The sequence below is a fragment of the Leucopleurus acutus genome (genome assembly GCF_964270905.1).
Source record: "Leucopleurus acutus genome assembly, chromosome: X".
Classification (NCBI taxonomy): Eukaryota; Metazoa; Chordata; class Mammalia; order Artiodactyla; family Delphinidae; genus Leucopleurus; species Leucopleurus acutus.
In genome coordinates this window covers 16,942,148-16,954,583 of record NC_139148.1, presented here as the reverse complement: position 1 = coordinate 16,954,583, position 12,436 = coordinate 16,942,148, and positions in this window count along the sequence as shown.

Below are 12,436 nucleotides of genomic sequence, written 5' to 3'. Positions count from 1 at the left end.
CATTAAAGCATTTCAGCTACATCGTGAAGCAATGTATTTAAATATTGATGTCTTATAGAGAACAACCCGGCGATCCCTGTCTCCAAATTCCTCCAGCCCTCACATTTGGAGCCAGTGAACCTGTGGTAGATCAATTACGAAAATGGCCACAATTCTTCACCCCTCCTTGTATCTAGTTCCTTACAATAATCTTGAGTTAAGTCAATCAGATGATTGTTGATTTAAGCCATTTTGTTTTGGGTGGTTTGTTGTACAGTCCCTCAAATACTTTCTGTGTTCTATCTGAGCTATGAGACCACTTGGGCCTGTAGGAGGGTTGACTAAGGAACTTCTCATCAGGTACTCAACATTGTGTAGTACATACCTGTAGTAGTTTTGCTGGTATCTCCCTCTGGCTTACATCCCAACTTTCAGTGATTGGGTCCTTGACTTATCACACTGTTCCAGTGACGAAGTTCTCTGTCCAATAACCCATTATATTTTCATGATTTAGGCTTTTGCTAGAGGTACACTAAATACACATCTTGCAAAATGTCAAGTGGCCTAATTCTAAAATCAACATTTATCTAAAGCTGAATATCACCATCATAGAATTACTTTCTGGGATAGATGTTAATTATTATAATTATACAATTTTATCATTAAAAATGTAGTTTCAAGGAGCTTATTGTCTATGTTTTCTTCTAGGAATTTTATGGTTTCAGGTCTTAAGTTCAAGTCTTTAATACACTTTGAGTTAATTTTTATGCATGCTGTAAAATAGTGGTCAAGTTTCATTCTTTGGTATGTGGCTGTCCAGTTTTCCCAACATAATTTATTGAAAAGTTTGTCCTTTTCCCATTGTATATCCTAGATTCCTTTGTTGTAAATTAATTGATCATATATTCATGGGTTTCTTTCTGGGCTCTCTATTCTGTTCCATGTATCTATGTGTCTGTTTTTATGCCACTATTATTTCTATTACTATAGCTTTGTTATATAGTTTGAAATCAGGGAGCATGATGCCTCCAGCTTTGTTCTTCTTTCCCAAGATTGCTTTAGCTATTCAGGATTTTTGTGGTTCCACGCAAATTTTAGGATTATTTGTTCTATTTCTTTGAAAAATGCCGTTGGAATTTTGATAGGGATTGCACTGAATCTGTAGATTGTTTTGGGTGGTATGGACATTTAACAATATTAATTCTTCCAATCTATGAACATAAAATATCTCTTCATTTATTTGTGTCACCTTCAGTTTCTTTCATTAACGTCTTGTAGCTTTTTGGGGTGTGGAGTGGGGGGGGTGGGAGAAATGGGTAAAGGGGATCAAAAGGTAAAAAGAAAAGCAAAACAAAAAAACAAATACTATAGCTATCTGTTAAGTGTTAGTTCAGGTGTATTAAGTCTCTATATGTTTTATAATCAGTGCTAAAGGAGAATGATTATCTCAAACTTAGTATCATATTGAGTGTAGCAAGATATATGTGTATACAGATAGTGTATAAACTTCAGTTTGTGATGATGCCTTGTGAAAGGGAAAAAATTAAAACATCTTTAGCTCTGACATGAATCATATATTTCCATCTTTGATTATAAAACAATGATAATTATAAAATAATGATAAAATAATGTCACACACAAAATATTAAATACTAATAAACGTCTTTAAATACTTTATTAGAAAAAAATTAAACTGTGGACAAAGGGGGATATTTTATAACAATGAAATTTCACTCCATGAGAAGATATGTACAAAATATCACAGCAGCCAGATATATGAAACAAAATCTCTCAGGAATACAAGTTCTTTATAAGAAATAATAATAATGGAAGGCTTTAATTTTCTTTCAGAATTTTGACAAATAAAGTTGTCAAAAGCAAAGATACAGCATTTGAATAATATAAGGAACTTAAAAATAAAGTCACCATTCACTTTTCATATGATTGAACATTTACAAAAATAAATTATTTATTGGCCACTGAGAAATCCTTAGTAAATTTTCGATAGTAGGTTTTGCAGGCTACATTTTTGATCATAATCAAATAACATTCAATAAAGTCATAAAATGACAGAACAACCTACTTAGAAATAAAGAAATCTCTTCCTAAATGACTCCTAGATCAAAGAGGAAATTACGAATTATCTAGAAAGTAATAAAAATTATACTTTATTATATAACTTATATAATTTATAAGTTCAGGTAATTTATAGTCTTAAATACTTTTATTTTTACAAAAGACTGAAAATAAGTGAACTACATGATTCAATTTAAGGAAGTCAACAATATAAACCAAGAGAAAGTAGGAAGAGGGATTTAATACAGAAGAAGATAAAAATTAACAAAAAATAATGGGAAGGATAATAAGTTTTCTTTAAAAAATCAAATAAGCCAACATCTGGCAAGTCCAATTCAGAAAAGAGAAAACAAAAGTGCTATTATTGGGAATGGAATAGATATTATAACCACAAAAATGGATAAGATTGAAAAAAATTAGAGGTGATATGCAAGTTCATGGCATCAAAATTGAAAATCTGAAGGAAATGAATGACTTCCCAGTAAATTCTGGACTTCCACCAAACCCTATCATAAGTCATAAATAGGGTCCAAATGGTTCAATCCCATAAAGTGCAAGGTTGCATTACTGCAAAATTAATGAAAACCAGTTTTTTTTTTGTAACATCTTTATTGGGGTATAATTGCTTTACAATGGTGTGTTAGTTTCTGCTTTATAACAAAGTGAATCAGTTATACATATACATATGTTCCCATATCTCTTCCCTCTTGCGTCTCCCTCCCTCCCACCCTCCCTATCCCACCCCTCCAGGCGGTCACAAAGCACCAAGCTGATCTCCCTGTGCTATGCGGCTGCTTCCCACTAGCTATCTACCTTACGTTTGGTAGTGTATATATGTCCATGCCTCTCTCTCGCTTTGTCACAGCTCACCCTTCCCCCTCCCCATATCCTCAAGTCCGTTCTCTAGTAGGTCTGTGTCTTTATTTCTGTCTTACCCCTAGGTTCTTCATGACATTTTTTCCTTAAATTCCATATATATGTGTTAGCATACGGTATTTGTCTTTCTCTTTCTGACTTACTTCACTCTGTATGACAGACTCTAGGTCTATCCACCTCATTACAAATAGCTCAATTTCGTTTCTTTTTATGGCTGAGTAATATTCCATTGTATATATGTGCCACATCTTCTTTATCCATTCATCCAATGATGGGCACCTAGGTTGTTTCCATCTCCGGGCTATTGTAAATAGAGCTGCAATGAACATTTTGGTACATGACTCTTTTTGAATTATGGTTTTCTCAGGGTATATGCCCAGTAGTGGGGTTGTCTTCCAAGGACTCGAATCAAACCCGTGCATCCAGGACCCAAAGGCAGCACTGCCCCAACAGGGTTCGTAGGCAGGAAGCTGTTCAGCTTTCTTGGCCGAGTCTCGGAGGGAGGAAGAGAAACTTGTGCAGCAAGATGCTCAGGACCAACTGCAAGGCAGGAGTGGGCATAGAGCTAGGTAGCCATGGGAGGAAAGGGAGATGAGCCAGGTTCTGTATAGGGGATGGATCCAGGGCAGACTGATGCTGACATGGTGGCTCTTCCCTTCCACTGGAAAGCTTCACACTGCTCCTTTTTTTTGAGTCCTTGAAAAATAAAAAATGTTGTCATTAAACGGAGCAAGTCCCAACTAGGTGGTCACTTCCAAATCCCCTTCCGCTCCCATACCCCACATTTGATAATAGGGACTAGGCAGGGAACTGGCGTCGAGCAGCAACTGGATTATATCCAATGGCAGACACCTCAAAAAAAAAACCCACTAGACTATAAATAGTGGTTATCTTTGGGTGGGAGGATGTACAGAAGCTTTCAAATACTGTGTAAAATCTGATTTTTACATTGTTTCACTATTGTAATTAGGAAAAACAATCCAGCTGTGATGTTGCCCTTCTAGGCAGACATCTGTAAACCATACCCCCTCTCCAAATTAAAACAAAAATTTAGTGGTTAGATTTTAAACATAGTGCAGGAATGATAATGTGCTAAGTACTGGTTTGTTGCCATGATACTAAATAGTCTGTCACTTTCAAATGAAGTGGTAGAGGAACAAGACCATATTTGGCTAGCTTTGCCAATGTAAGATACTGATGGTGACGTTGCCACCAAATTATTATGCTCTATTCCTTTAATAGTAAATGGCTACAGTAAAGACTTGTCTTCTTTTTAACTGCTAGTAATGATGATTGGCTGATGGTGATGGTGCTAATGCATTAAAGCAATCCCACAAATGGAAATGTTGTACACTACTCAAGGAAGCTTTCTAAATACTTTCAGAAGCAAAAATATAATTGAAGTCCCCGTTATATTCTTTATTTCTAATATTTTTCATGCATTTGCTAGTTGAAACAATAACTTGAAGAAAAAATTTCTAAACCTTAAATCTGGAATGGGGCAAAATAATTGAGTTTGGAGCTACGTAACTTTCAAGATAGAATCTTCCCTGAATTTTCATGTGCATTTCAGCTTTCATTGCCTGGATACCACTCCCAGGATCTTGACTAGAGAGGAATGATAGAAGTGTCTTTTCATCAGCTGTCGTATAAGAGACACTTTCATTCTCAAAGGCACAGTGTTGTTTCTTCAACAGGTTTCAGTAGCAATGACTCTTCCCACAGGCAGCCATCAGTTGTCAAGTATTGCTCTATTATTATTATTTAAAAGTAAGGTATTAAGGCTTTCTTATCTTCTAGCTGCCTTTTTAGACATGTAATAGTGGTCCTTCCATCATGTTTGGACATCTTGTAAAACATGTGACATGGCAAATCCAAAATGGATTGCATCTCTATATAACATGCCATCCCAAAATCTTATGACTAGAAATCTTTCCCTTGCTTAAGAATGATGAAAATGTTTCACTATTTTTCTGATGTCCCATAATTCCTTTTTGAACACACAGCTAAACCAAGTGGACAAAGCATTGTATGATTGTGGATCCTAAATTATGTATAACTCTCTTTATACTTGTTGAATTCCCAAAGACAATTACATGATAATTCCATTCACCGATTTTCTATCCTATAAATAGTTTTTAAATCAAATGGGCTATGTTTGTGGTGTAAAACCTAGAAATCCTTTGGAAAGCAATAAAGCAGAATACCGTATGCTAACACATATATATGGAATCTAAGGGAAAAAAAAAGGTCATGAAGAACCTAGGGGTAAGACAGGAATAAAGACACAGACCTACTAGAGAATGGACTTGAGGATATGGGGAGGGGGAAGGGTAAGCTGTGACAAAGTGAGAGAGTGGCATGGACATATATACACTACCAAACGTATAATAGATAGCTAGTGGGAAGCAGCCGCATAGCACAGGGAGATCAGCTCGGTGCTTTGTGACCACCTAGAGGGGTGGGATAGGGAGGGTGGGAGGGAGGGAGACGCAAGAGGGAAGAGATATGGGAACATATGTATATGTATAACTGATTCACTTTGTTATAAAGCAGAAACTAACACACCATTGTAAAGCAATTATGCTCCAATAAAGTTGTTAAAAAAAACTATATGGGATTGTCTTCTTAAGCATATTCTTTTAAAGTCTGTTATTTTAAAGTTTGATGGTGAGGACAAAATAGGTTTGGGCTACCTCATTTTTCTCTAACATTTTCTTTTTCTGTATTCTTTATATTCTTTATTTTATCAGAATCAAAAGTTATTTATTAAGTTGACTTTTAGTTTATATTTTAGTTTTTTCCGCTTGTGATAATTTGGGGTGGCAAATTGACATTCAGTTATTAAATCATCCTCGTAAGGTGTGATGAATTCTCAATAGGACTTTTTTTTTCTTGAAATACTCTACTTAAATGAAATACTCTACTTAATACTCTACTTAAATAACTACATTTTAAATAAAGTTCTTAAAAGGTTATTATATTTGATGTTATAATTGTTCATACATGAAACAATTCTACAGAAATTAGAATTAATATGTAACCTAATCACTATTATCCAGTCATTTATTATTATTCAAATTGTATAAATAATTATTGGAAAAAATTGTTCTTCCTAAAGTTATTTTTCTCATGCACTTTCATAATATTTATAATAACTGTCAGTCTTTTCTGTTATTAATTTAACTCTTTGAAAGTTTTTAATAACTGTTTTGTACATAAAAATTAATGGCTTACACAATCATCATTAATTATTACATCATTTTACTTCTGCAATAATAAATACACATTAATACTACAATTGACTGTTAGAATTTCAACAAATAAAACACTCAAGGAAATTTTAACTCTATGTTATACCTAGAATGCGTATCTATATTTGAAAGTGAATATCAAGAAGTTAACAATAAATTCTGAGGATCTAGCTTACTGTCATGACACTTATTATTTATATGACTGCTTTTATTACACTAAGTATGTATAATGGCAACCAATAGTCTTTCAAATAATGTTAAAGTAGGCAAGAGGCTATTTAGCTTCCCAGAGGCCACAGCCAAAAGCCAAGTTGCAAACAAGACATTGGCTGAATTCCAAGGTCAAAGTCAAACTTTCATGCCTCCCTACTTTGTGTATTTAAAACCTCCATCTCAAAGAATAATTTCAGGCATATTATAAGATTTCCATAAAGGCATTTATGTACATGTAATGAATCCCTTTCTATCTGGAAGCAATATGTTGGTTTTGGAAGGTTGAACTTGAAAGCTGAAAATCCCACGTTCTTCCTTGTTGGTTACATGCTAAGGAATGTGTTTAGATAGCCTCCAAATATGGTTGTCAGCAAGGTCCCCCCAACTTATACAAACATGCTGCCCCCATTCCTCCCCTGAAGAGATAGAGTCTATTTTCCCTTCCCTTGAATGTAGGCTGACTGCTGACTGTGCCACTTCCAGGCCTAGCCCTTCAGAGGTTTGCTTTCTTGGAACCTAGCTGTTGTGTTATAAGGAAGTCTGGGCTATTCTGCTGGAGAGAGAGGACATGTAGAGAGGCTCCAGAGGATGCGGAGGATGGGCTTCCATACAGAAAGAGGTCCCATTGGGCAGACCAGAATTGCTATGGGCCAGTGACTGTATTATACCTTTCATCCCCTCTTTTAGGATGGAGGAGTCAATCGTGATTTTCTTACTCTTGTCTCACTTTTGTATGATGAGTGTATGGGGAACAGATAACTTGTATTTTTAATTCACAGTTTTCTTGTTTGAGGGGAAATAATACTTAAGCATCCTCACCAAAAAAAAAAACAAAAACAAAAAACCCACAAACAAACAAACAAAAAAAAACTCAAAACAAACTCCAAAATTGCACCTGAGAATCCACATCTGAACTTGTTTAAGATGACAGGATCCTGGACTTTGAGCTTAATGCTACAGTGGTATGACATTGTTGAGGATGATGTTGAGTGTATTTTGCATATATAAGGGATATGAATTGTTGTGGTTGAAAAGTAAATTATGGTAGATGGTCTCTAAAGATGTCCATGAAAATATATGCTCTCCCTGTGCTTGCATGCTATTTGTCTCATAAAGAGGAAGGGTCTAGCTTCCCTTCTCTTGAATCTGGGCTGATGTGTGACTTTCTTTAACCAATAGAATATAGCAGAAGTGCCATTGTGTCAGGGGGCAGCTTGTACTTTTGTTTCATTGGAACCCGTTTGCCATGGTGGAGACAGAAGACATGTGACAAGGTCCTAGAAGATGAGTTGCCTTGTGGAGAGAGAGTGCACATGGAGTAAAACTGAAGTACCCCAGGTGACAATAAGCATCAAGGCCCAGATATGAGAGAGAAGCCTTCATGGGCCTTGTAGGTCAAACAGGCACCAGCTGAATGCAGTCAGATGGTTGAGCCCAACTAACACTGCATAGAGCAAAATACTGCCCAATCAATACAGAGTCATCATAAATAATAGACTGTTGTTGTTTTATGCCACTAGGTTTTGGGGCGGTTTGTTACATAGCCAAAGATAAGTGAGGAGAATGGAAATGCAAATCTTTTTATGTGGTAGAAAAAACGTTATCTATAAAAAGAAGCATTAAAATTTCCCTGCTATTTATGGAACTAATTTGTTAAAATGCACTCCTTTAAGAAGAGATATATATATTCCTTTTGGCGAAATGAATTTGTGCCACTTAAAAAACCTTTGGAGGATGTGAAACAATTGTTGAGAAAATCTGAGTCAAGAATGTAATGTATTCTTAATTTTTAAAAAACCTAAATTCTAGCAGAAACTCTTTGTAGTATGTAAAATATCATTGCTCATTATCTCCAGCACAATTTTAAAGATCTGTATCTATTATACTCGTTGGAGAAATAATTATCTGATATTTTATCAAAGTATCACAATGACCTAACACATCAAGAAAATCTTACTTTGCAAGGCTAACTATATTAATTGGTCGGAATGTTTAATGTACTCTTAATGTTAGTTTTGTCTGCCTATCCATAGTATACGTTCCTTAAGATCAGGGGGCTATTTATTCAGTTTATTTTCTTCTTTTCTTCTTAATATTATTCTAGAAGCTTGGGTAATTGATAAAATTACTCATCACTCAGTAGTCACTAATTGAGAACCTATTGTGTGTCATGCAGTGTGATATGCAAAGACCAGTCACAGTCTCTGCCCTCAAAGGCTTATAACTTGGGGAAAATATGAAAGCAAAAATCTGCTGCCACTGGGGTAAGGGGAGAAAACTATCTTGGGCTCAAAATCCTATAGTAATCAGAGGTTTGCTACTACTGAGGAAGGAACAGGAAACTCACATAAGATCAACCAATATCCTTCAGTGGACTGGACATATTTGAGGGCAGGCTCTGTGAACTTGAAGATAGGTTAATATAAATGTCATTTATGACATTATAAATGTCATTAATATAAATGTCATTTACTAGGGAAGTGCATTAGAGACTCAGTACCCAGGGTTTTTATTGGAGGCTGGTCACATAGGCACCCTTTGCCTAGTGCATATTAAAATTCCAGACTCCCAGAAGGAAAGCATGTGTTCTACACAAGCCATGTGGTTTGTACAAACAGTTTAGGTGCAGTGACGCACTCTTATCAGTTAGGGTGGTAGGAACACTCCCAAAATCCAAGTTCCCTGATGCTAGCTGAGGGCCAACCTTGAGAGCAGGCCATTTAAAGTATAGCAGTCACATCCTGGAAGTTGTGCTGACATAATCTCACTGCCACCAGAAGTTTGTCAGCATTAAACCTCTCTTGTGTGGGATGCATTCACCTTCTACAAGTATTTAATTGAGCCAAGAAGCAAACAAACCAACCAACCCAAAGAAACCTGCCTGTGATTTTATTTAAATAAATAAAATAAAATTTTATTTTATTTTAGAGCAGTCACAGGCCTGCCATGTTAACTCTTTTCTGCAAAGTAATTAACTGAAATTTAATGGCTCCAACTTCTTCAAGGTCTAGAGGAGAGGAGAAACTGTTTCCATGGGAGAAACTATTGTTTGATGCTTCTGAATAGCTTTTTCATTACAAATTACATTTGTGGTTGATATTGCAAGGGTGAATTGCAGCCACAGTGGACTTCAACATAAAGAAACAGACATATGGGGACTTCCCTGGTGGTCCAGTGCTTAAGACTATGCTCCCAATGTAGGGAGCGTGGGTTCAATCCCTGGTCAGGGAACTAGGATCCCACATGCCGTGTGGCACAGCCAAAAAAAAAGAGAGACAGACGTACAGATTACATTGGGAGTAAGATCACTGTGAGGCATTTCTGGTAGTGGGAAATTAAACATGTTAGCAAGAAATTAAAGTTTTATTTTTGACTGTACCTTAACAGTATTTTCAGCCATAGTGTTAATAAGCATTAGATAAAAATGAGATATCAAACACCTAACAAATAAAGCGAGTGGTATTCAGAGCCTTTTAAACTGAAAAAAAAAAGTAGCAAGCTAAGGTGAAATCATTGAATACAGGAGCTCCTCATGGCATGCTGCAAAATATCAACCTAGGATCGGAATTGACCCCCTCCTTCAGACAGAGGCATTCAAACAAGGAAGTGGCTATTTTTGAATGATGAAGTTGTGGAACCCCAAAGGAGCATCATCTGCCTCTAGAGATAATCCTTGCTTAAGGGAAGGTTTGCTGTTGGAAGCACCATTATTTTCAGCATTACCTATTGATGTCATGGTACTTTCTCAATGGCTTATTTCCAAATATCCTCAAATGAAGAAGGAAGGGCCTTCCAACATTAGTGGACAACTGAAAAGTGCATAGGTCTTAGCAGTAGATCAACCTAGATTCAAATATTTATGGCACCAAATAACCATTGTGTGATTCTGGCCAACTTTCTTGATTTCTCTGAGTCTCAGTTTCCTCCTCTATAAAATGCTCTAACAACAAATTTGGAGGGTTCTTAAAAAATTACTCTAGATGTAAAGTTCCTAGTGAAGTGCATATTACAGTAGGAGTGCAATGAAAGATGGATAGCTTTACCTTTTACAGCTTTACAGTTAAGATGTGTCATAGTTCATCATGTTAGACTCTGCCTGAGCCATTCTTTCGAGGTGAGTAAAGTAGAAAGAAGCTGCTGCGATATAACTAGAAAGAAAACCTCTGCTGATTTGTTATCCTGGGCATCTGCACTTATAAAGCTACTTGAGGAGTGGAAAATCCAGGAAACCTCAGATTCTGTTTTTTTCTTGTTTAATATGGAACTGTGAAGTAAGAGATCTTTCAAGAAAATTCTAATAAACAAGTAAAAATAGAGAACAATCCCACTGCTCATTTACATTCCCCAATTTCTGATTGAATCCCTTGCCAGGAGTCCCATAAATCTCCTGCAATGGGAGCTTCCTGTAGAGCGCACTGTATGACAAAATTAGAGGGGATGATTGCACAGCAACATTAAAACAACATGAAGTATAGATCTTCAACTCAACCAGGAAAAGGGGATATTTGAGAAGATGATATATATTTTTTTTGAGGCACTGAGCCTGTTTGTGGATATTAAAATGATTTCACAGCAGCTGCTAAAAATCTAGTTCTGATTTGGTGGGATTGTGAATTACAAAATTAAAGGGATTCGAAAATGAATAAACATATTCTTTATTGCCCCCAGCCCCATCACCCAGGATGAGAAGGAGAGTAACATCATCATGTGAATCATTTCTGTACCTAATATAAATAACAATAATGAGAATGAGATGCTGTAAAAATGGGACAGAATCCACATCAAACACAGCAAAAGGACAAGTACTCACATCTCTCACTGCACATCCGTTTGATGTAGTTCTTTTTTTGCATGGTACTAAAAGACCCTCAGTGGTACAGGATGCTCCTCGGTTTTTCTGTGTGCCCTACACCTGTGAGACACAGGGAACGAGACAAAAGGTGCAGTGAAGGCTGTTACAATTTCAGTTTACTCACCTGACAGTCATTTCACCCAGCAAGACTTAGATAAAAGAAGCCATTTTTCTTGTATGTGGAAAAGTCATAGCATAAATATGCTCTCATGCAACCATCACATAGGTAGTTTATCCAAGGGTAATGGATGGAAGTCTCACTGTTATTCTCTGGGCCAACAATAACATTCTTTCATCCCTCCAATAAGTAAGATGATAACCTTTCTATGCCCCATGAGGGGCTTCTCTAATTTTCTACTGTTGTTTTCAGAAAGAAAGTCTTTATGCCTGCTTTTTAAAAAATATTTATTTATTTATTTATTTGGTTGTGCTGGGTCTTAGTTGCAGCAGGCGGACTTCTTAGTTGAGGCTCGAGGGCTCCTTAGTTGTGGCATGTGAACTCTTAGTTGCAGCATGCATGTGGGATCTAGTTCCCTGACCAGGGATCAAACCCAGGCCCCCTGCATTGGGAGCATGGAGCCTTAACCACTGCATCACCAGAGAAGTCCCCTCTTAATGCCTGCTTTTGACATTTGTATATATAAATATTCTTTTTCTGATTTAGGCCTGTAAATTGATCTTGGCTGAGTTGTAACAACAACCTTGATTAGCAGTGTGTTGTTAATATGAAGGTTAGTAAATCCCCTTAAAATGAAGAATACAATGAAATGCTCAAGGCCTATTGATTTCTGTTTACAACATTTATAGAAATGTTCTCTGTGGTGACCAATATAGTTTAGTGTAAGAATGATGGAGAAAATTGAAAACTGTTCACCAAACCTCTTTCCTCTTCTTTGTGAGCACATAACTAGAACTAACTTTTCCCAGCCTCCCATGAGACTATGTGACTGCATTTTTTTGAAGCTTTTTCCTTATTTATTTTGTAATTTTGGATTGTGAGTTCATCATTGTTGTCATTCTATCTGTGGTAATTCTTTTTTTTTAACATCTTTATTGGAGTATAATTGCTTTACAATGGTGTGTTAGTTTCTGCTTTATAACAAAGTGAATCAGTTATACATATACATATATCCCCATATATCTTCCCTCTTGCGTCTCCCTCCCTCCCACCCTCCCTATGCGACTG